Source organism: Caloenas nicobarica, chromosome 1 (assembly GCF_036013445.1).
Source record: "Caloenas nicobarica isolate bCalNic1 chromosome 1, bCalNic1.hap1, whole genome shotgun sequence".
NCBI lineage: Eukaryota > Metazoa > Chordata > Aves > Columbiformes > Columbidae > Caloenas > Caloenas nicobarica.
This window is the reverse complement of record NC_088245.1, coordinates 52,418,757-52,445,909: the sequence shown is the minus strand read 5'-3', so window position 1 is coordinate 52,445,909 and position 27,153 is coordinate 52,418,757.

The following is a 27,153-nucleotide window of genomic DNA, read 5'->3' as shown; positions in this document are numbered from 1 at the left end:
GGACAAGGACTCGGACATCCTAACTGAATCTCACATAGTAGCATTTGCACAGCACTGGACTGCCAGCCAGATTGTACTCCTGGTTTACACTACATAATCTCAAGTGGCTTCACTGTTTTCAGGAACTCAGCATGGATATATATCAGGATGGCAGAGAAAAGAATCTTACCCTAATTATCCTAATCCTACTCTAGACTATGACTATTTAATAATTTCTGGGTTTTGGTTATTTTTTTGTATCTTTTCCTAAATGCTTTAAAGGACATTAAACTGACACAAGTCACCACTTGCCATGAAGACAAATTGTTTTCTTAGGAGATATCAGAAATGAAAGGAATAAGAGGCTCTATAAACAGTGTAACTTACTTTTCAGTTAAATACTCATTCTTGACAAAATCTGGAACAGTTTGTGGGGGTTGTGGGATGAGTGTGAACAATATACTCTTAGCTGTCATGGTGATCAAGGATTGTACTGAATGAAATCAACCCCGGGACTGAGGAAGCACAAAAACTTCCCTCTCTCATAATAGCTCAGTTGTTTGTTGTTGGTTTTGGTTTGGTTTTGGTTTGGTTTGGTTTGGTTTGGTTTGGTTTGGTTTGGTTGGTTGGTTTTTAATACACAGTTGATTTCCTGCTAAGACATTGTCTCTTTCAAATTCAGAAGTAAAACTGCTAGAAAGCAACTATGCAAATTGCACCGCCCTCAGAAACTTCTCAACTAGAGGGATAAGTTTAGCTGTGTCTTAATTAGTAAATTACATATGTCTGAGAGTGTATGGTGACACTGATACCAGTCATCACAGACAGGCAAACATATGTATCACAAAAGTCTCTTCCCTGCAAAACACAAATCTGCCTGATGACAATAGTTAGTCCCTGACCCATAAGAGCCCTTGAGCTGTGCTTGAGAATGGTTTGCATCACAGCTTGGTACAGGCTACAACTGGTTTAGAATCTGTTTTAGCAATTTAATAGTGATGACAATCAAAAGTCAGAGTCTGAAACATTTTCTGATGCTGTTTAATGTTAATATTGACATTGCCTTCAGGATTGGTGTCTATGGCACTTCAGTTTGCCATAGGTATTGGCTATATCTATGCTAATTAAAATCATGATGGTAATAATATGTTGGACTCGCTCTGGGAGAAATACAAATAGTATCACAGAATTATAGAATCATTTGTGTCGGAAAGGACCTATAAGATCATTGGGTCCAACTCCCAAGTGTCAAACCATGTTCCTAAGCACCACATTTATACATCTTTTAGATACCTTCGGGAATTATGACTCCATCACTTCCCTGGACAGCCTGTTCTAATGCTTGACAACCTGTTCAGTGAAGAAATTTTCCTAATATCCAATCTAAAATAAACTCTCTGACATCGTAAACCAGAATCACTGTAACCGAGATGCCCTTTGGGGATCATCACTGACATGCGTTATCCTCCCAAATGCACACAGACACAAGACAGCAATTGAGCACCAGTCTGTAACTGTTCAAGAGATCATTCAAGTAATTTAATATTATGAATGACTGCTTACCAGTATAGGTCTCTATATTAATAAACTAGAGCTGTCCAGAGAATACTTCTGGAGAATTCCTAATGAACAATTTAGGTGTGGCCACTCTATGTTGGAGGAGACAAAAGCCAAAGAATGGTCCTGGGCTCATTTTATTTGGTAGTGTAGCTGCACCTGCGAAGTCTAATGTCCATGTGGTAATGTCTTTAGGTAGTTAAAGATCATATTTTCTTTCAGAATAAGGCTCAAGTACGACCAACTGTGTCCCAGCCCAATTATCATCCTGCAGATAATCTCTCCTACCAGAAGCCTGCCTACTGCTTATAGAAGCAAGTTCTTGCACACTGGAGTTCCAGCTGAGCCCCATGTGCTGAAGCAGTTCTTCATGAGTTTCAAGGTGTCTTTGTTTCTAGGGCCTACTGAATTCATAAAAGATCTTACCTCAGCAACCAGGCTGCTCCTGTACCTGCTGGCTTCTCATTGCAGAGGAAGCTGAAAGGTTGTCTCCCTAACACATGCATTTCACACGTCTGTGAGAACGACATGCCATTGGGATCACTAGCCTCTACTTAGAAGAAGCTTGAAAGCTTTCCTCATAGGAAGGTGTTTTCCTCTTATCAAGATAGGAGTTTCCAGTTTTCAGCTCCCAGTTTGTTCAGAAATTCCTTAAATTCATTGCCTATTTCAGGTCAAAAACTTATGAAAATTTTAAAACTTGGCTCCTCTAATCTTCCAGTTCAGGGGAAGCCAAAAATGGTGCTACTTATGAAAGCAAGATAACTTGATGATAAGCACAGATAATTTAATCCATCCTTCCTCATGAGGAAAATTAGTGGATTTTGTTTTGGAGTAGTACCATAGTTATGCCATGATACATGAGTATTTTAACTCTGGTTCAGTCTCTATTAGTGTTAGAGCTTCTGCCCTGGAACCTCAGGTAGGTAAAAAATTAACTCTTTTCCATATTAAAACAAGGCATGTTAAGAGTACTGATGCTGTCTGTGTACTGCATAGGCATACCTAAGAAAATCAGTAATTTCTGTAGACATATTAGCCTTTGTGGTTTTGCTCATTACACTAATAGCACCTCCTCAGTTTAAAAACATGGCTTTCATTGTTTTTTTTTAACCACCTGAATTAATGTAACAATTAAATCGTAAAGAAATTAATTTAATAACAAATGCTTCCTGGTTTGATTTCTCTGTCGCCATTTATTTTTCTGTCTTGTCCAGAGTGTTTGTGTACATTAAATACATCCACCATAAACATCTCTTTTTTCCGGGCAGTGCTTGACTGTAAGTGCAAGCACAGTAGTGGAATGTCAATGATCTCTTTCTAAGTATTGCAAATGCAGTTTTGCTTCCTCGTGTGACAACAAAGTCATGGAGTAAGGCTGTGAAAGAAATACCTAAAACCACCTAAATTTATGCAAATAATCTTTATCTTTCAATTGTGTTTATCTTACTTTACATTAATAGAATATCCAATAAATAAATAGAACTTGCCATCAGTAAAAAGCATATAATTTTAGAAAATGACATAAATAGATAAATAAATTGATATGACCTCAATTTCCTATCCTGAATATAGAATTTGGATTTTTTTTCATTGTAATTCACCAACGTTGATTATTACCATATGGAATAATGTTGTTACTGTATTAAAAGAACTTAAAGTATTACCAGATATACTCTATTGACCTCTTCTTTACTTGAACATAAAATTCAGTGATTTGATTTTGAGTTTCTTTTGATACTTGACTATGCCAAAAAAATTAAACATTTGATTTGAAAAATAAACTCTTTTGAAACTTTTTATATCTTTAAATAAACATCTAAAATGGACTAAAAGCTTAAAAGCTTCATTCAATCTTTCTGAAAATGTGACCTCAAAACTAACATAATAGATCTTTAGAAGACTGGTCTGCTTTCTGTACTATGCCTCAAGTCCCTGCTTGAATGCTATTCTATATTTTCACTTAATCCAGATCTGTTTTATTTCAGAGTGTAATCCTACAACAAAGTAGCTCTTAACAACGAGGCTGTCATTGAATCCCAAAGTAACTGCCACACAGCAAAAAGATAAGTTTACCTCCTACACAGAAAGATTTTGTACAGGAAGGAGATAAAAATGAAATACATGATAAAATCTGTTTATAAAGAATGTAAAAAAGTTTTTTGCCTTGGTGACCAGTTCAGAAAATGAGTGAAGTTTTTTACTCAGGACAAAAATCTTTCTATACTAATACTTAGAATTTCTACCATGAAGCAGGTGACATGTATGTGTAACATGGCTATGGAATCTTTTAGTTACATTTACTCATATTTTTTCAGGACTTTATGTTTTTCTTCTCCGTAAAAAATTTTCTTATTCCTCGGAGGTGAAATAAATATTTAGTTCTGTGTCATGGGAGACTGTCTACACCTGTCCATTTTATAGTACACAATTATTTTATTATCATCTTTCAGTACTTAGTGAATTTTGATGTTTAGACGGAAGCAAGACCCTTCTTATTTAATGTAACCATACAGTTGATATCTGGACATAAAGAAATTTTTTCAATGTGATTTGTCAGAGTTCCCTGGAAGTGTTTAGGTGATTGAAATAATCTTCAGTTATATGGAAAAAGATGAAATATCCTTCAGTTCTAAAGAAAAGGAATTGTTTAAGAGACATGTTTTGACATCATACTTCCACCGTGTCAAGTTGCAAGTTTTCTTCCTCTCTGAAAGTTTTAAATGAATCTTATCTTGGTGGATTGTGCAACAGAAATATGGAAGTCTTAAAACTTACTAGTCTTGAAGATTACTAGACTGAATATTTTCATGTGGGTGCTCACATTTTGTCTCTTACTCCTCTCTTCATATGCTTTGTGAATCCACTTTCATAAACATTTAAATTAATGTGTTATCTAATTTAATCAGTGCTGTTAATATACTTAGGAAATGTACTGAGATTAATCAAATAAGAAGATGAAAAATAAATACATTGATTTTAGGCATACATATTTTGTACTTAGATTGATAAAAGACATTGAAAAAGTTCCCAAAGAACTCCTTGCAATCTTCTTGCTATTTATCAGTTTAAGAATTGTGAACAATTCATAACATTTTTAAAAATTACTTTGGTGAAACAAAATCTTACCCAAGGTATGCAAAAACATTTGAAACATATTGAAATTTTTAGAACTACTGGAATGGTAGAGTTTAGAAGCTTAATGTCTGTTTTATCTTAGTGGGTTTAAATACTTTTAAAATACTACGCAGGGACTTTATTGTATCCATTATGTCTGTACCATATATTTCTATTTTTCCTAGCAGTTGCCAAGGATTTTCGTAGTGCTAAAGGTTAGGGTTTAGAAATCTATCTTAATCTGTTTATTGTTCTATTGCATTTTGGAAATTAAATGACTGTTGCTTTTTGTTTGTTATTGTTGTTGTGTGGTTTTTTGTTTAGTTTTATTTTTCTGAAATATAAGAAAATGCAATCTTTCGTTTATCTGTATACTTTAAAATATTCATGCTCAGCTCAGTTAATCTATTTTTTAATCCTTTCTTTCATGACAATTCTTACCATTCTAGACAAAATCATAATCTTTAGCATTGTTTTCTTTTGTTATGCCTCCCTATGTCATAACATACACTTCTGACTGTGTTATCATTCTTCACTGGACTTTTTTTCTGGCAAGGTGGAGAGAGAAGAAAACAGGGGATTAGTCAATGAATGCATCAGCTAGGCAGGACAACTGGAGAGGACTCCTACGAACACCCTGAATGGTCATTCACTCTCTTGTAGCTACTACAAAAAATTCTTTAAGCCAAAATTCTATTATCAGATGTTTGCACAGAAAATCCATTGACTTTATGGAAGGTTTCAACACAAATGGAAGAGTGAACTTGGCTCATTTAACACAATATTTATAGCACTTCTGATGAGAATTAGCTGCTGAATATGCAACAAACTTTGCAAAGTTTAATATCTCACCCATATTGTGTATTGCTTTTCTGCCAAATCTTATTCTTTAACTACAATGAAACAACCAAAGTACCATCTGTAGTTCCAAATATTTGGATACTTCTCAAGCACATTTTGGGTTCAGTATTGCCAACGAGAGTGATCATTTTGACAAAACTGGCTCTTAACTAATGTATACTGGAACTGAAGCACAATTCCATAGATAAAGAGCAATATAGTTATGGTCAGACAATTTTCATAAATTTTCTAAAATTGCATTCCACCACAGGTGAAAAAAATTTAACCATCTTTAAACTGTCTTGAAAGTTTTGCCAAGAGTATTTATCAAATTCACAGAATAGATATACTTAGCTAGGGAAAAATATGGCAATGTTCATTTGAACTAAAAAAGTATTTGTTCTTCCAAAAGACAAAGTTTGTTGGAAGAGATAAGATCCTTTATTGGACAATCTAATATAGTGGAAAAATGTAAGATTTCCCTCTCTGAAGGTCTTCTTTAGGTGTTCTGGCTTCTTGTTTGCTTTTGTGTAATAACATTGATATTTAAAAGTACCTTGCAGTATTTACATATAGATTTTAATTGGTTTTCTTTTAATCAAATTAGTATGTCACTCTTTTAAAGAGAGTATGTTATAATCTAAGCTCAGAAAACAGAAGTGACAAATGCTGAAGATTCAAACTCTGGCTCAATAAATGGTCTCCTTCTTCTACATCTCTATAGTATATAACCTGCTCTACCTATTGGAGACAACACATTTTTTCCACTGGATCTAGAAAATTATACAGTAAGTTATTTTTTCTGCCTATTTAGTTATGTCTCACTGTTTTGCTAAATTGTTCCTGTGAGGAAAAGTGTTTTCTTGCTCTCTAGTAGTTACGGTGCATAATATCCTACATAATTTAAAAATAAATATCAAAAAGCATGAGCCAAGGAAGTAATTTTGAAATTTATGAGGGTCAAAAAGGTGTTTGGAAGCAGTCAGCATGGATTATGAAGGGAAAAACACGTCTAACCAACCTGATTGCCTTCTACCTTGACATGACTGGCTCAGTGGATGAAGGAAGAGCAGTGGATGTTCTTTACCTTGACTTAGTAAGGCCTTTAACCCAGCTCCCATAATTTCCTCATTGACAAATAGATGAAACATGTATGGGACACTGAGGCATCATAGATAGTGAGATGGATTGAAAGCCAGTTGAACCCAAAAGAAGAAAAATGCTTTTATGATGAGGGTGATCAAACACTGGAACGGGTTGCCCAAGAGAGCTGGAGTCTCCATACTGGAGATTTTTCAAACCTGACTGCACACAGCTCCAAGCAACCTGTTTCAGTTGCTCCTGCTTTCATAGGTGCATTGCACTAGATGATCTCCAGGTATCCTTCCAACCTCAGATATTCTTGTGACTCTCTGACTGTGCAAAGGACTTTTTTTTCCCATATGTTGCCTTAAATATATTATAGGAATTGGTATAGTAATTTTTATTTAGTTAGTCTTCCTGAACTTGTTGTTTTGTTGTTAGTAGTAACACATAAAGCATAAACATTTACTCTGTCGTCTGGTTGAAGTGCTTCGAAAGGTTGTGTACATGGTGGCCAGAAAAGGCTGGTGGAGGTTTTCATCAGAGTATCATGACAGAGCAAACAGACAGTAGAGGCCACAATGTTTTCCACATTTGTTTAGGATTAGAGGAAAATTACTGTTTCTATGACTTTATACCATTGTCATGTAATATGTATAACGTGATATTGCTTCTGTTTTCTCACTGATTGAGTGTAGAAATTATTCTGGCATGAATACTTTGCATGTACTTGCTTTCCCAAACATCCTAGCTCTGGAAACCACTTTTCTGCATTTGTCGAGCTACCAAATTTGATCACAAGACTGCCCAAGAAAAGTAAATACAAAAGTAAATTCAAAGGTTTGTGAGTATATCTGAAATGCATTAACTTTGAGTGAATTTTGACATACATCTCTCCCTTCTTTCTGTACTAATAAATTTGATAATTATATTAGATAGCCAGATTTTCATAAGTATCTATTGTGCCGAATTACTTGTCTGCTTCATACCTGGTCCCTGAATGTTTTTACTGAACCCTCTTGCAGGTAAATCTACATATGATATTTACTGACGCAGATCCCCAAGTAAAAACTGAAAGATCACTCTCATTTGTTATGACATTCATAAATAAAGCCATCAAATTCATTGAGTATCCATTGTCCTGGGATTTGGATAGACATCTCATGATTTTGGATAATCTACTCCAATGAAAATCAAACTTTTCACTTAGATTTTACAAGCATACCAAAATCTATGAAACTTGTAATCATGTCCACAAATCAATGTTATTTGGTGTGCAAAACTTCTACAATTATGAGAACGGAAATGCAAAACAGGTTGTGCTTCTCATATTATGCTTGCTTATGAAAGGTGATACGATGCTGCTTTTTTCAAGGTTTTTTATTGTGTATTTTTCCCAAGTACATAAGAATTATCACCTCAGTGTTTAGTTCTCTCTGTAGAATAAAGCAGATTCTTCTAAATGACTCAAATGAGGATAAACTGTTTAAAGCTAGAAACCACTGTTTGGACTACTAGAATTGCATTTACTAGATCTCTCGTTTATTTCTGAATATGAACCACAGTTTCCAGGCACTATATCTGCTGAAGGAAACACACTTGACCTACTTTCTATGCAAACTGCTTGTTTTCTGATACTGCCAATACAGAGAAATTACTTAATTTCAAAGTGAATCTTCACATATGCGATGTGATCCCCCTGATATATGTATATATATAATAAATATAAAGAGGAAAACTAACAGCCATTTATTGTATTAAAGCATGAATAAATACTGTACATAAAGCATGAGTCCATCTACCATATTTTTCAAATTAACTCAATGAAGGAATGATAAATATTCATTTTCTCCTTTCCCACTGGCACCAAAATGTAAATACAGCTAATTGTGGCCTTCTAAATGCAATTATTAATCAGTTTTGTAGCAATATGTTATTTATACCCAGATGTATGCAAATGTTCAAGTTTGTTTCCCAGATGGGTTTCATTAAGTTACAGCAATCACACAAGTTGAACAAAGCACTGATCAGTGTTTTGTTATCTATATAACAATATACAAATTTCCCAACAGAAAAAAAAAACCAAACAAGCAAAGAAAACACGAACACACATGCATATGAGTGTATAGACACATACATACCCAGTCAACTAGTATTAAAGTAATCTCCAAGAGCTGGTATAGACCAGTCAGACCAGTAGCAGTCTAGGAGATTTTATTTATATTTTCTGTGAAAATATTATCTGTGGTATATTCTAAGGAATTTGTGACAAGAGGAACTGCAAAAGCAAGACCATCACAGAGCACATGTGTAATGCATGACTTGGGGCCTCTTCACCACCCGCCAAGGAGGTCTTCAGGGACTCTGTGCAATTTTCATGCTAGGTCCTGGCTTTTTAGGGTGTGGAAGAAGCCTCATCTTTGCCTCAGTAAGAACTCTACTGTTCTAATGCAGACCTTGTGAAAATTGATTTCAGCAGTGAATCATGAAGCTTTGGAGAAATCTGTTTTAATACATCTGTCCTTTGGTTTTCCTTTTCCCTCTTTAATGATTGTTGTTCTTATCTCCAGGCAGATGTAACCTTCTCAGATTTTATACTGTTCCACACAAATTCAACCTACTGTACAAAATTACTATTTAAAGGGTTGTGTTATTTTTTCCTCGACAAAACTTAGTGTTTATCAATATAGGTAATTGAATGGTAGTTACTATAATAGATATCCTTTCTTTCATTGAAGTGTTAGCCTTTCAAAGAAAAAGTTGAAGTTCTAGTGGATAGCAGGTCAAATTATATTTTTTCAACTGAACGAAGTACATGGTCTGTTGTTAAACTTGAACGTAGCTTGCCGCTGTAGCGTACTATACCTCAATTGTTTAAAGAAACCAGATTAGAATATTTCATTGTATGCTGTATTTTTGTTATACTTCGTTGAAGCCTTTGACAGGCCCTTATTTGGGCAGAATAATGACCACCAGTCATTTATTATATCATAAATGTTTTTACCAACATTTCTTATTGAGTATCTCAAGATGATGGTGATGGATTTTTAATGGAGTTTTTATAGACATTTTCTTTCCTTAATTTTGCAGTTCTGCTTATGGTAACTTGAAAGCTCAACTAAGTTCTGTGAGCATTCTTTCCATTAACTGATAGACACTGTATTTTTACCTTGAGCATTAGTACCATACAGAGTTTTTTAAATTTAATTGAATATAGGAAAATCTTACTTCCACATGCAATCATAATAAAGCTACTACCCTACCAGACATGAATATTTATAAACTGTTAGGTTGTTGATATTTTATGATAGATTTCATAAATAACAGATGCTTTTCTTATGTTAAGACTATTAGCTCAGTCTTTATATTTTTCTGTTATTAGGTGAATCACATAGGTAAAATTATAATCCCTTCGATAATGGTCAGCAAGTAACACTCATCTTCCAAAGCCTCCTTTACTGTAACAACTATAGAAACAAGGGGCCTAACTGGAGACTTCACAGCAAAGATTACAAGAATTATGTCCAGTTAAAAATAGTTCTTTGGAACTGCAAAGCTGAAAGTCTGGGTCTCGTCACTGAGAATAAAGCTCATAATCTTAAAGAAAAAAAAAATACCTTTAAGGACAACCTGAAGTTTTTCAGTGAATTTCCTTCTTGTGTGAGAGGCAGTGTCTTTAGACACCTACATAATTGTTCCACCTCATTCTTCATGGACTATTCAGATAAGAATCCATGTTCTCATAAAATATTTTAAAATAACGTTCTATATTAAAATAATACATTTTCACCACACACTTAATCAAGGAAAACCTCTGTACAGGTCAAATGAATTATCGTGTATTCAACACAGAACTTCTCCAAACTCAGCTAATGTGTTTTATACCCATGAAATATAAGCATCTTATACTTGTCATCTTCAAAAGTTTTCCTTCTGCTGTATCCATGCAAGCGCACTGACTGTGCTAGTAAAACACAAGATTAAGGGTAGAGCTTGGTCCAACATTTTTATTATTTATTTTATTTTTAAAAGACACATATGAATACACTTCATTTAAATATTTTGCACCTTCTTTGATTCCAACCAATGAAAAGCCACCTAATGGAACTTGTCGCATTACACTGCAAAACTCCTTTAAAAAGTGCAGCCACTGTGGTGTGTCAGAGACAGTTACTGCCTCTTCTGGTAAGCTTCTATAACAAGCTTTAAATTTATTACCCCCTGTAGGTTCCTATTTTCTATAACATTACAGAACCAACTGCCCATAGTATTAAGCAGTTAGCTTAACAGTATCTTGAAACTCCCTGCATAAAGATGGTAGTCTGTCGAAAATTTTGCATTATGATGATGATTGGAATTTCACTTAGGATGAAAAAATGTGAAGTTGTCCAGTTGCTGCAGTCTTAAAGCTGTCAAATTACAGAACTGTTTTAGGTGTTTAGCTCTTGCGCTCAACATAGATGAGATGATTTCTCAAAAAAAAAAAAAAAAAGGAAGAAAGAAAATAGACTTCATATTTAGCTTAAAGTGAAATAATTCATTGTCAGAAAAAAATAACCATAATATATTTATTTGCTGTCTTCTGCAAGCAAGAGAGTTTACAATGAATTCACTTTATCAATAGCTATAAATGAATTCTTGGATATTTTGACAAGTAGTTCTTTAAATCTGCTTAGCTTCAAGGAATTATTTTTGTATTTAAAGTTTGTAGGGAATTGGTTTCTAACCGTGTACTTCAAGTGTTAAAAAAACTTTTAAAATCCAATTGCTGACAAGGGATGACTAAGATCTTGCTGCCAGCTCTTAGCACACAAAATGCTTTTGCACAAGAGAAAAAATGAGCCAAAGGTTAGGAAAACTTATTACCCTTCATAGCAACCCAGAGGTTTTTTTACAATTTTTAATCAAAACCAAAATAATGGACCAGATATAAGTACAATAGAAGCGGCGTGACTGTACAAAAAGAGCTCATGAGTAGTCTCCACTGAGACTTGATTTCCTAGGATGAATCTCAGCCACACAGGCATTCATAGTTCAGTACTGAAATTTATCATGTACTTTTTAATTTTTTTTTTTAAATCATAACAAAGAAAACGAAAGAAACACTCCCTTAAAAATTTCTAGTACTGAGCTGCATAGTGAGGGATGCAATGAACAGAGGTTAGAAGTTTGTCCAAACCAAACCTTGTAGTTGGCCACCTCAGAACAAGAATTTCAGGTTCACCTCCCAGTGACAGCTCTGTAACTGTCTACAGCTTCTTAGTGTATCCTAAAAGCCTTCTGGGACCCATGCAGTTATCCCTCACTGGACATATTTCAATAGACTTTCTTTCACTTCCCAAGAGGTAATCCCTCACATTTCTTATGCATTTGTATTGCATCATGGTAGGTCCTATCTCTTGTGATCCGATCTTGCATGCCAGCTGCTGGTCATCAGGCACTTCCCACAGAGAAGGTAAGGCTCCACACTACAGGCAAAGGATGTGCTCGCTCATGTGCACCTGTTCACCTGGGCCTGGCTGTGGGTTACCCTTCTTGTGTTGGCATTTATCACTGGTATTTTTTGTCATTGACCTCATGTGTTGAGAAAAATCAAACTGGATAGGTCCATGCTTCAAAGCATGTTGCCTGTGGACCTGGCAGCTGGAGACAGTGAAAGGAATCAAGTATTAAGGGAATGATGAAATCATGAAGAAAAGGACTCAAGAGACAGTTCCATTTTCCCTCTTTTCTAATTTTTTCGTGTCATAAAAATAGTAACTGGGGTTAGGACTGTAGTAGTTACAAAAAGACAAAATATACTGATTTACATTTGCTTTGGGCCTGCTCCAACTCTCAGGGAACTCGTTGGGAACTTCAATATTTCAATGCTGTAAGAACACACCAGATCCTAAAAAAGTCCACACGAGCAGCCTGCTGATGTTTGTTTTGGGATACTTATGCCTGAATAGAATGATTATATTAAATTCTACTCTGTAAAGTAACATCTTTCTGAGAAAAAATGAGTGTTGGCTAATCAGCTTCCAATTCTGAGCTTAGAAAAGAATTTTGGAACTTGAGGTGCAACTCGTTTTAAATTTCTTAACCTTAGCTTTCGAGTATCTTTTGCTCTAATGCCATCTAATTTTTCTCATATGTTATTTTTTGTAAATGCAACAAAGCTGTTTTTGAACTCTTCAGTCATTACCATCTGTAAGACTAGTTCAATTTCCTAAGAAATTGCTGACATCTGTTTAAACACTCATACTTCTCCATCTACATGGATATTTAACTCAAGCTTGTTATTGTGTCAAAGATACTAAGTCTTGAAAAGATACCAGCTTTAAGGCTTAATTATAACTTTTTAAGCACTCACGCATTTGCATGAGAAAGAAATATTTGTCCCTATAACATTTCCACACAGAAAGTAGGGCTGAAGTTCAGTGAGACTGCTAGAAAATCAGATGAGGCTGGCTAAGGTTCACAAAGTGGCTCCCACCCCAAAAAGGGAATACACAGATTTATTCGTAAATTATGTATTTTTTGTTGGGCGCTGCTGGGGACCTGTTTCAGAGCTCAACAGATTTAGCAGGAAGTACTCTATTTATTTTAATGTATTTTTGATTAGGCCTTTGGACAGCTGAAATATTAAAATTCCCAGCAGTACTCTTCAACAAAAGAAAATGTCTTTTGCCCCTTATGACTTGGTTATCACCTTCAGGCAATAAGAGATGCCTGAAGCTATTTTAGAAGTTCCAAAGATGAGGTATTTGAAAGCATTATCTTTTCTTGTTTCTCATACTGAGTTCTTTAACAGACAGAATAAACATAATAATTGTCAAATAGATTCCTCTTGGTTAACTGACAAAGTGTGGGAATTCTCTATGTTTCATTGATTTTTTCTGAACAGACTTATATGATCGTCTTTTCAAAGCTGATACTTGCGGTATCTCTGTCTTTCGTTAGCATGATGATATGGTATTTCTAAGTTCAAAAAGAACATTTAAAAAAAAATATTTCTATTAATTGTTTCTGTGAAGTAGTTCTCATTAGCAGTTCATATAGTACAGATATGTGTGGGTTTGTGTTCTGGTGAAAACAGAAAAAAAGCAAGACAAAGACACGTAAAGTTTTACATATATGCTAAGTAAAGAATCCACTAGTTTTAGGGTTTTTAAACAACCATAAACTGAAGATACTGCTGTACAAGTTAGACATTGTAATTAGTTGTGTAAGCATTACTTGTATGTATCAATAAAGAATCAGTTCAAGTTAAACCAATACTGTAGGTAATCAGACTTAATATCTCACTTAACTGTGAAGTAGTGTAGGAAGGTGCAAAAGATCATTTAAAGCATCTGCACTGTGAGCTGTCTATCCTACAGCTGAATGCAAGAAATACACAAGGTCATCACTTATTGAGCAATTTTCAGTTTGATTTACAGAGTGTTTTTGTAGAGGATTTTTTTTAGTTTAAGTAATCTTCTGTCTGCGTGACACAAAAAACTCCTCATTAGCACATATCCAAAAAAAGACTGTTAAGTATTTCTAGAAATCATTGATACATCACACTGTGACCACATGTTTGGAGTCATGTCATGTGTAGTCTAGTGCCCATTATGGTTAGTTTAAATTACAACTTAGCAGAAGTCATTTTTACTGTGATCCTCCTGTATAACACAAGTCACTGGTTACATGTCACCCAGTAATCAACCTTGTGAGGTCCCCACATCTTCTCCCATTTTCTATTCATCATCCACCTTCTAATTTTTTCCTCCTTTGAATTTCATCAGATTTGACTCTGAGAATTTCACAATGTAGTTTCTTTGCAAAGAAACTGAAATTGACTATGTACACAAGGAATTTAACTTGGAGAAGAAGGTTGAATAGAAGAAAATCAAAAAGTATGATACACTTGTGAAATTCTTAGTAAAATAAGATCAATCTCCTTTGCTCTTATTCAAATAGTACTCCTGAGACACTACTGATACCATAAATTGGCCAATTAAAAAAATTTTAGTAAATTTTTAGTACAATTTTCATGCATTTAATAAATGAAATCTATGACCATTATTCATATAGACTTATTTTATTACTAATTGCTGATTTTAGGTGTCACTACCATTCAACTCCAGTCCTTTTCAGTACGTACTTTTTTAACGGAAAATTTAATTTTGAACTTGAACCTACTTGACAGCAGCTCTTAATCAAGTAGACAAATAGAATTGTTAATTGTTAATCAGAATTAAGACTTATATGATGCATCACTTGACCCTGATAACATCCAGTCTTCAGGCTTCAGTATCATTACCTCTTTCTGTGCTACATTTAGAAACAATGCATGCTAAAGTGAAAGCTGAGAGAAGATTTTAAGTACCTTAGCATAATAGTACACATACTTTCTCTCTTTTTCCACATTTTTACTTGTTCTTTCTGCAAATTATTTATGCTCTTTGTGTTGATAACTCTTTTCATTCCTTACACTGATTCTAGAGCCTGACCTCTCAGCCTCTGAAAAATTATAAAGCATAAAAATTACTAGCTAGCTGCTGTTTTCCAGATTGTCAAAGGTCTGATCTATAATCTTTATAATATATTTATTCTTAGAGTGTTGGTTGGTGAAAATCCAGTGTAAATTGATTAATTAACTATCATACAGTCATTGCAATCAGAGACAGACTACAGGACAAGCCAGCATGCTCCAATGGCCTGAGATTAGTGGCATCATAAGGAAAATGCTTCGTCTGTGCTTTTGCCTTTTCTGCTTGTACTTAGCTGGTCCTGTATTTCGCCAGATACAAAGTTGTAACCTCTTAACATCTAAGAAGCCCATGAAATCAAGATGTGTTACATATTCAGATACAAACCAAGTTCTCAATAATCTTTTAGGACTTGCTTTCTGGTCTCAAATTTGTTTTTCCACCTACTGTAATTTCAAATGAATAAATTGGAAGCAGAACCAAGAACATTTGTCTGAGTGTCCAAAAGCTTTTTTCTTTTAGATCTTCTTTCCACATGATTCTCAACTGCCTTGTTGTAGAAGGCACCACTTGAATTGCTGAAATTGGTATTACTCTGTTGCTGATCCTGAAGTATTTTACAGCTTGGTCAGATAACATTATTATCTCCATAACTAAGCAAGATTTGACTGAATCTTGAAAACACTCTTACTATGGTTTCAGTTTCTCTGCTGTAGAATTCACTTTTGTATCAGTTGGAGGCCACAGAATTTTTTTTTCTGATCTTCCTTTTCATTGTTATTCTGTCCAAAACCGTTGTGGGTTTGTAACTCTTATTGGCTTAAATTAGGGAACTACTGTGTGTCTTTTAAATCGTATCTTGGGCTACATCAAAAGAAGTGTGGCCAGCAGGTCAAGGGAGGTGATTCTGCCCCTCTATTCTGCTCTGGTGAGACCCCACCTGGAGTACTGCATGCAGCTCTGGAGCCCACAGTACAGGAAAGAGATGGACCTGTGGGAGTGGGTCCAGAGGAGGCCACCAAGGTGATCAGAGGGATGGTACACCTCTCCTATGAGGACAGGCTGAGAGAGTTGGGGTTGTTCAGCCTGCAAAAGAGAAAGCTCTGGGAAGACCTTATTGTGACCTTTGAGTACTTAAAAGGAGCCTACAAGAAAGATGGGGACAGACTTTTTAGCCGAGCCTGCTGCAATAGGAAAAGGCATAACGATTTTAAACTAAAAGAAGGGAAATATAGGCTAGACATGAGGAAGGAAGTTTTTACAATGAAAGTGTTGAAACACTGGGACAGGTTTCCCAGGGAGGTGGCAGATGCCCCATCCCTGGAAACATTCCAGGCGAGGCTGGATGGGGCTCTGAGCAATTTGATCTAGTTGAAGATGTCCTTGCTCATTGCAGGAAAGGTTGGACTAGATGACCGTTCAAGGTCCTTTCCAATCCAAACTATTCTATGTTTCCATGATTGTTTCTTGGTTTGTTTTTTTTCTTACCAGAAAAGTGGAATCACATTGGAAGAAACATCCCACATAACAAGCTTGCTGGTGTTTGGGAAACTCTTCAGCATTTGTAAATGAAGACTCCATTCAGTTTTCAAACATCGTAATGTGTTTAGTCTCTGCAAAACTCAATCTTGTTTGTCTGTCTCTGGTATATCTAGTAAAGTTTTATACCATTTTGATACCTGAAGGAAAGTCTGGACTTATCTTCCTGAGCACAAGGCTTCTGATGTCTAATAAAGAAGTGAAATGTGACCAGTTACACCTTAGTAAATGTTATTACTAACTTAACTTTTATGACTCTATCAATGAATTTCTCATTATAAGTAATGTTTTGAAAACGAGAAACTAGAGAAAAAATTTCCTTCTCTTCTTACTTTCTTGGGAACCACATATTCCTTCTCTACTTGGTTTTGTTCACGTTTCTCTTTCATTTGTTGCCATCTGTTCCTAAAAACCCTGTTGTTCTGTTACTTGGTGATTTTGCCACTACGGTCTCCAAAGTTATTAGTCATCTTACTCTACATGTAGTATTGAACTGAATATGTCTAGAAAACAGATTGCCCTGCAACCTTTCAGCATTTTCTACTACAGGAGACAGAAACAGCACAGAACAAATTTCTTTGTAAATTTTCAATAATTTCTGACATTTGGATTAGAATATTGCTGAGAATACTAATACATGTACCACAGATACACACAAAAGGCAAGATGACTTAATTTTTCTGATTTTTTTTTAAGTTTTAAAGAATTTCAGACATCAAAAATTGTTGTTTAATATTTGCAACAAATTGAATTTTATTTCATAAAATATGAAGTTATTTCTAATCATAGATCTAAACCTGCAAAAGTAGGTTTTTACCTGTGTAGTGCTACACTGTAATAGATGTACTTGAATAGATGCATCAATGGTAACTGGTCTGTAATATTCCCCTTCAACTAATAAAAGTATTTCCAAAAATTCTGAGCATAAATATAGTTTTTAGTATTGATAAAATTTAAATTCTGGTAATAAGAACCATAACAATATAAATAAAAAAAATATTAAGTAACTAGTGTACCTAAGTGTATTTCTATATAGCTATGGTTACATGAGATCTTTAACTCCCTAAGATGTCTGAATGTAAACTCGGATAATAACTTTTTAGTTAACTTTTAATTACTTGGATAACAACTTTTTAGCTATGTTATTGCAAAAACAAAGGTTAATGAAACCGCTGCTACTGAGCCCTGAAATAAAAGATAAAGTACAACACTAACCTAATTAGTTTTATCTGTATACATATAGGTAGTCATACACTCGGTGGTCGTACAGAGTAGAAGTTCACAACATTATTCTTTAGGCTCTCAGCTAATGTACATTACAACCTTAACCTACAGAGAGGTTTATATTGCTCAGTTGCTAGGCAGTGATAGATTTTGGAAATTAACCTAGAAACTATTTTAGATGGCTTTTTATTCTACATAAAATGATGGAGACATTTCATTGCAGAACACAGAGCACTCTGAATTTTGCAAATGAGATGTATATCTATTCTTTGATTGTCTCAGTTTCTGTTTATAAAGGTTTTGTTTCTTTGATTATCTACTTAAAATAATTAATGCACTTATAAAAATCACAGTGTATTTTTACTTTTTACTAAAGTACATTTCAGAACAGAATTTTCTCATGGTAAAATTTACTTCAAAACCTTTCCATTTTCCCAGTTGCCTCCTGCTTTAAATCACAGAAAATTGGCCATAGTACTTGGAAGCACAGGTGGCTAGTAAACTATCAGTCTCTGGACATAATAACAAACTATGAAGGAAAAATCTATTTCCCTTTGATTACTGTAATTCAGATAGTTTTACTGTGTGGGCAAGAATTGTGAATCCATACCACACAGATAGTTTACTTAGCAGCAATCCTTCTTCCCAGTAAATTTTCTTCAAGTTAATGCTTTCTGTCTGATACAGTGCAATAGAAGACAACAGCAGGTGCAAAGAATTTCTGCGATTACACCCACACATTTTTGGATTGGATTCTAATTGAGTTTCTTGGAAAAGGAAAATAGCTTCCAAGTAACAGCAAGTTAAACTTGTGAGCTATCAAGAAACACAACCATGCTCAAATAACCCACATTCATGAAACTTACCTTATAGCTTACAGTTTCTACCAAGAATTCCTAGTGGCTTTTTGGAGAGTGTATTTGCGATAGCAGAAGGATAGCTGTTACAAATTCATCTTTCCGGCTTAACATGAACAAATTTTAATAGTTATAAGGCTATAAAGTGGCTATTTAAATATTTTCTGGGAATTTTTGGTTACGTAATTTCCCAAACAATACTGCTTTTCAAGACCTTTCATTGTAGTTCTAGGTCAACTTTCACCATTTATTAAAATCTAAAAATTAAGTAAAAATATATATTAAAGCAGGCAGCCTTGACACCTTTTTAAAATGTATTTTGAGAAGATAAGGCCACAATTCCCCTGTTCACACACATGGAAACAAAGACAAACTAGTATTTAAACGGCTTACTTACTCATCAGCCATATGTAACCAAATACATGCATCTTCCAAGTACTGTCATGGCTCAAGGCTGTTTAATTTGTGAAATTTGAGAGGTCACAGCAGGTGTTAATTGCAGGACATTCTGTGACATTTACTTTGTATTACTATGTGGAATAAATGGCAGAAACGTAATTGTGCTAGAAATTTCCAGTCCAGCAAGCCGAAATTTCCAGTCCAGCAGGCCAAAATTGCAGATCATTTACCTGAAGTTCTATAGGTTTACAACATATTAAGAGTCCTCTCTGAGGTTTGGTTTACATGTAAAACTTTTCATCTTTTATATAGCCATCACAGTGAATTTAGCAAATTCAGTGCTGTGAGTTCTTTTGTAGCAATATCTTCTATATTCCTAAAATTATAACACATGAAATTACTCTGGTTTTTTGTCCTGTGGTTGTGGTATTTTCAAGGCAAGTTAAGGCAAGTGTTACATGCTAAGTCATTTGTTATTGATGTCATGTCACACCACAGGAAAGATCAACAGATACTATACTTGTATAGTAGATTTATTATCTGTATCCATTAAATAGATGTCCTTTGTTTGCATTTTTATTTAATTTATTTTATTTCCTATGTTTTAATAAAATCTCATCTTGTCCTTTCCTCAGAAGTAATAAAGCAGCCTTTAGATGTTCTGACACATGCTCATTAGTACTCAAGGTTATAATGTCTGCCCAGAAAACTTAATTTTAAGTTTAGCATGGAAATAAGAAGAACATAGCAATTTGAGCCTTTAAAGAGAGGATATACAGACCCTGAATAACTTCAGAAGTATTTGAATATTTCCACAGTCCCTCTTCCTCTCTCAGAAACACGTGCTGCAAAGACTTTCCCTTAAGGAATTCCATATAGAGCAGCTCTGTTAAACATACTCCAGAAGAGACATTGAAAGACAGGACAACTGTTTTCTATATTCTTTAATATTATCTGCCATTTAAATACAAAATAATGCCTCTTCCCTTGCAGTACTTTTATTTACATCTTTAGTGCCCCAGATAAAGACAATATATGGGAGGCTCCAGTTTTGAAGTGATGCAGCTTTGCACTGTGACCATCTCTTCTATACCAGACCACTCTTACTGATAAAGTACTCCACAATACAGGTTTACAAAATGTCTGGCTTTAAATCACTATTTTCTTCTGCTGTTGGTGAACCTAAGGACTCGGTTCCAGAAAGATGTTCAGCAGAAGCATGTCCTGTGAAGTCTGCGCTCTACATTTTACAGGAATACGATGTACCAGAGGACAGGAGCTTCTTTTTCCTGAATCTAACCTTGGTAACCACAGAAAACCTCACATGTTATGCTTAAATACAGGAAGGGCTACATTCACATTGTTTATCTTTGAGCTTTCAGGGTCATGCTCTCCATTTCTCCATGTACCTCTGTAACTTCACCTGGAAGCTGAGAAGGGGTAAAAACATTTCTGAAGAAAATCCTACTGTGGTATCCTTATGTTAACAGTGGTAACCTCTATATTTCTTGTATAAAATGTGATACTTTTAATTGCCAATATCTTATTCAGGGCTTCAAAAACGGTTAAAAGAAGACACACAGAAAGAATGAGAAACTAAAGGTTTCAGGAAGACAAACTGTGATTTTCTGTACACTGGTGAAGTCTATCCTAGATGCCTGAGTTGTCCCTTTGGAAATCTACTCTCTCCTGAGTAAGGAAGACTTCTAAAAACTTTGAGTCTACCCTGAGAGGAAGTGTGGATTTCCTGTATTTCTTAACATACAGCTTTATGGTTATTCTTAGGATATTTATTTTATGAAATGTGCTCCTAAAAAAGATAAAAGCATAAGTGTCTTGATTTCATCCTGGAGCCAGCAGGCTTTAACAGGCAAGATAGAACAGCAGGAAGCTTCTCTCCCCAATGCTGAAAGCAGATGGATTAGGTTGCTTAATGGATCATCTGGGGTCCATTTGGGATGCCCTTGGAACTACACTCTTTCCCCTTCTCCAGGAGACTGATGATACTGAAAAAGCCATGTTGGTCCAATGCAAAACACATCTTCCATTGACAAAATTTTACATTTGTTTCATTTTGCCTTTTTTTTTTTTTTTGAGATTCTAGAGTTTCATTTATATTTCATATACCCGAGTTATGTTGTATTTGAGTCCCAACAGGATTTTAGGATTTCAATGATCTCTTTCCAGACAGAAATTTAGTGGAATAGTAGCTAAAAGCAAAGGCATTTTTAGCCTATCTGAAGCACGGTGTATTCCACAGTCTCTCAAATAAAATGACTCTTTCTTAGGCAAATACACTGTATATGTTCGAAAGAATATTTACAAAACTCCAAAACTAATTTACTCTTTAAAGTAACTAAAAAGGTTACATAAAGAGAACAAAGGAGATGTTTAAGTAATTTTTATAAAAAATGGTTAATGAGTTTTAATGAAATCATACCTCCTTCCCACTCCCATAAATTGTCCAAAAACTTTCTAGTGATGCTTTCCTTACCCCAGTTCCAGTGGTACTATCTTTGGAGAATAGTAAAATAACTAAAGATTCAGCAATCTATGCATTTTTTAACATATTAGGTCTTAGGACATTAAATTTGTTTGTCAAGAAGGTGCCTAAAAAAGACTTCAACAATCTCTTCTGCACTTGATTTTGGCCCTCATTCTTCTCTTTTGATGCAAACCTCACAGGTAGTCAAAGAATCTAATCTGTTTTCTAGAACAAAACTGTTAGAAGTAATAATGTATTTTTTAATCTAAATAGATATTGGATAAACACTGATAAGATTTTTCTGTGGAGATAGCTACGTTGTAGAAACTACATTGTTTGCTGCTGTGTGGAGATGTTCACTGGAGATGTCTCTCCTGGGAGAGACTTTTGTAGAGACTTCTCAGATGGTGCTCGTAGCTTTGTTCTGCGGATCAGGAAATCACTGTAGACAGACTCTACTAGTTCCAGCTCCTATAAGTTCAGTAGGTTTTGCATTGCATTACTTTTCATTTGTGAAATATAAAACAGCAGGACAAGCTATAAAAAAGCTCACTACATGATAGAAATTAAAAGGGGAAAAAAACAGGATGCTGCAAGTAAGAGTGTTTATGTGGGTCCAATTAACATTCCTGAACATAAAACCAAAGTTAAATCATTAGACAACATTAATACCTCCAATACCTCTTCCATATGCTCTTTCAGTTTTCAAACATTGGATGTGGCAATCTGTTCAGATACAGCATACAGTTCAGTGTAAATGAGTGTAAATGCAGTGGTTGAAGCAAAGCTTTAAACTTACAGTTTCTCTTTGAATTAAACAATGTGTTCATAAGTGAATCAGATACTTACATATTCTGTGCGACTTTCTGAGCAACCCTCCATGTTTAGATCCAAAGTCAACATTCCCACAAAGCTGCATCATTCTATCAGAGAGGGAAACCACATGCTCTTCGGTTCTCTAGACTGTATTATTCTGTTCTGGGATTAAACTGCTGAACGAACAATTCAGGAGCATCTTGGCCCAACTAAAGATAATGGCAAACTCTAAATGATTTCAATGTAGGACAGGTTTAGTCTTCAATTTTATAAAGCTTCATTTGCTGAATTTTATATTACTAGAATTCTAGGGCTGTATTTATTCTTTCCCAAACATACATCCCTCTGGATCTTCCCGATGGTGCACTCTACATAAACGAACAAACATGTTGCAACATGATAGATATAGTATAATCATGCTTAAACAGAAATAAAATCGGAACAAACCAGAAAAAGCAGAGAAATGTGTCTCCGTATTCTAACAGTCTTCCTATACTTGTCTTTGTTATTCATTTTAAGGAACAAGGCCTTTGAGAAGGAGGTTTTTTTCATTTTATGTACCACACCTAGTATTATAACGCCCAGGTATGTTGCCCGTCAGGCACTTCTGAAATAAAAGTAATGATGAATGATGAGCTAAAATTTCTGTATATTTACAAAAAGATAAGTCATGCATGCTAAAACAAAAGCAGCTGTTTTTCAGGCCCAAATAAAACTGTGAATTGTTCAGGATTCTATATTTTGCTTTAGTTTTCCCACCATAGTAGCATAAAATGTGCAGGGATACAGATTAGGATGCATGTGGAAGCACTGAAATATGATTTATTTTAAAGGCAACTACCTTAGTTTTTGTAATTCACTTAGGAATATGTGTAAAGATTTTGCGTGCATTAAATTATTTTTTCACATTTCATTCAACCCACAGTGGGACAACCAGCTTCAGGTTTCAGCTATGATTCAGCCTTGATCACAGCACATTATTATATCCATGCAACCATCATTTGCTTTTCTTTCTCTAGCTAGAGGTGATTGGGTTGCTTGCAGCTTTCTTAATTAAAAATCTGTTTATTTTGACTGGACTTAGGTTAAGAAGATTAAAGGACATGGTGAATACACAATTTATGACTGAAATGGAAAGTTATCTGGGAATTAAAATAGAAGTGAAGCATAAGATTGGAGTTCAGTCTTCCCCTTCTGCAGACACAGCCTGGTACAGCACAGGCTACATTTTTAGTGGAGACTTTATAGTTAGCTGTAGACACCCACCTCTCTATTTGCACAGCATGATGGCCATTTTCGATGAACTATTTGTGCATCTAGGCAGGCTAGAAAATAGCATGGATACTGAGAGACCAATTGCACACATCAGCAACAGATTTAAAAGGAGTTTCTGTATGCAGTTTAGTTACAGAGCCAGCCCAACTTGATTTTATCAATAACTGACATTTAACAACCTCATCCTCCTCCTTTTATGAGGTGTTAGTTTAGACAGTAGTGGATTAACATCAAAAGGCCTGTTCTGTTCTGCAAATTTCACATGCTCTAGACAATATGTTCTCTATGCACATAGAGGGAATACACAGTTTGTAATTCCCTTCAAAAAAAAGGGAAATCATGGTATGGAAATATATTTTATTTGGCATACCTTGTGTCTCCGCAGGAACAGAGGACAAAACATCGCAAATCACTGATAAGACTCTGAATATACAAACGTGTAGGACAGCAAGTATAGATCCTCTTTTGAAGCCGCATGGAAAGATTGCATGAAAACACTGAAGACACTATGTCATGCTTCCCCTTTTTAAGTACTTGTGCAATGAGACGACTTTATGTTTGGGACATTTCATTTTATACCGCTCTTCTTCTAGGAAATAATGAATCTGAAGAAACACGCACTCAACAGAACTTATCTGATGTTCTAGAGTAACTCAGAAATGGATTATTTTCACCTGTTCTCAGTCCTTCCTGCTGGTGCTGCTGCAGCATATATGGACTCCTAAATATGTCTTACAGAGGAAAAGAGATTTATTTGTTGGTTAGTTTATTCTTTTCAGATCTGTTCTCACCTACAGCTAGGAAAAAGGAGAGTTGGATTTGGAATGTAAAATTACTAGATAGACAAGTTAGACAAGACAGTCAAGATACCTGAAAGGGGATGGAACTGTATCAACTTTTCTGTTTGATGTTTATGTCAAAATTTAAGGAAGTTGCTTTTGGCACTTGATTTCCATGTCTTTTTTTTTTTTCTTTTTTTTTTTCTTCCCATTAAATATGTGGGAATTACATTGAAATGTTTTTGGTGCTGAAGGAAAAAATGCCTCTACATGATATGGAAAGTTGCTTGTTGGATTTTTTTTTTTTTTTTGCTAGGAACAAAAGCTATTTTGTTTGGATCAGATATAAATCTGTCACTTCACATTTTTGATTCAGTTATAAAATCCTAAAAGGCAAAGATTTCTATACCTTTATGTCAAGTAGAGTTTCCACCTTGAATAAAATGGGAAGACAAGCTGAATAATGAGACGGGCATTTCAAGTTTTTGTCCTATTTATGTAAAAAAAATGGTGACCTAGACAAATGAATATTTTAAAAATGTACTACCTTGGATCAGAGATCTTGGATAGTGAATCAGTTGCTTATTAAAACAAGTGGTAAAAAAAGCTGCTGATCTTGACTGGCAAGAACAGGATGTTTATTTCAGCAGCAGATTATAGTTTCCGGACTTCCATCATTTCATCATTGACTGTGCTGCTATGACAATGTCTGCTACAGTATGAGATACCTGGAAGAACAAGGACAACTGAACTGGGGACAACTGGGATCACCCTCTTTGTGTGTGTGTGTGTGTGTGTGCGTGTCTGTGTGCTCCTAGCTTCTGTCTGTGAAAAGACAGTTGATTTTTTTTCTCTCTCTCTCTTTGCATTTGAGTAACGAGACAGATGGAATTGCGTCTTGAATCGCCAGTGGAATTGCATTGACCCACATCTACAGCACTAAATAGAAAGTGCTAGAAAAGTCTGAAGAAGTAAGAACACTTGATATGCTATAAAACTGGTGACATTATTTAAGAAAAAAACCTGGTAGGAACTAACAGGAAAACTGTATTTTTAACTGAAGTATAAAGATACACATGTAAAGTTGCAACTTCTAAGCTAAATCTACACAGCAAACAGAAATGGTGTAGAAAGAGTTTATTTGGAGAAAATAGATCATTGAAGGTGGTTTCCTTTCCTTCAAATTATTCGTAGCATAATTTTGTATGTAATTTAATGTTTTAGTATGTTTTCTGGGAAGAGCAAGTATCTATTGTGCTGTGAAGACATGGGATATTCTCCCTTTGAGAATTCTGCCGGCAACATCTGAAACATGCTACAAAGTAGCTTAGATTTATACAATTTATACCTTTCAGCTTTCTTCCGAAAGAGCCAATCCCATTCTTCACTCATACATGGAAGCTCATTGCTGCTTCTTCACAGCTTCCTTGTTTATGTTAGAAAAAGCTTTCGCCATGTATGGAAAGTGAACTTTTTCAGCACACTGCCTTGTGTTCAAAATGCCCCTTCAATTCCAGCAGTTCTTAGAAGCATCACTGCAGACAACACTGGAAACACAGCAGTTAAATTGCTGTAGCAAGACTGATGAGACAATATCAGAGCCCACAGGTGATATAACACAGGCAAGCATTCTATGAATGTTTCTAAAAGTCAAAAGAGTATTTGTGGAGGCCCACGGGCTTCAACTCTCCTTAATCTTGAGGTGCAAGAAGAAAAGAAAAGTCAGAGACTGATGTGATTGATTTTCAGCTGTTTATTTTTGGTGGATTACTTTGAGCTTTGGGGGTCATAGGTGCTAAGTGCTCCAGATCATTACATCAGTCAGAAACATCCTTCTTGTCTTATAGAAGTTTTACTTATATAAGAATCTCCCACATGAGGAAATACAATCTCATCCATAGAAAAAGAAACTACAATCCAGGTGAGCAGGAAGGCCTCCAGGACAATGAATTGTCAAGTATCTTCTGATTCTTGTTGACTTTAACCAGTAAATGGATTATGCTTAGGTGCACTCTGAAATAAATATGTTAAGATAATGATGAATTAAAGTGTACCTCAGCAACATGCTTCATTTTTTTTTTTTAAATGTCTGTATAAAGACTTACACCATGAGTTTGCTACTCTCAGGCTGGTGATGAATGAACTCATGTAACACTTCTGAGGGTGGTTTTTCTCAGCTCTGGATGTATATATAACAACATCTGGATAATCCATTACCATGTTACAAACAGAATATTAAGGTAGATGAAAGTTGCTGAAAATTTTTAAAGTAAAGGAATGGATTTATTCATTTTATGAAAGACTAAAGATGTGAAAGCTAATTATTTTAAAATATTTTAAATATTCTTTAATTCCTAGCTTCACTTTAATTCTGATCTTTCTATTTCTTTCACATCTGTCTTCCTAAGGATTAACAACAAGAGACAATTATTTGTCAAAATTTCAGCCTCTTGTATGAAAATTTCAAGTCTACAGGAAGACAGTTTTCTCTAAAAACCTCAAAACCACTCTCATAAAACCAGGTCTAATAGTCTGTATATTCAGTTACTGAAAATCTGTCATAGACTATAAACGTAAAGTTAAATGAGCACTTTAAAAACTATTTTAAATTGGAAACTATTTATTTTAAATTGTTTGCATTTAACTGTCCTAATGATACCCTGCTATAAAATTTAAAGATGTAATTTTCATATTTTTTAAGGGACATTAAATGCAGTACCTGTAATTTTTAAATTTTTACTGTG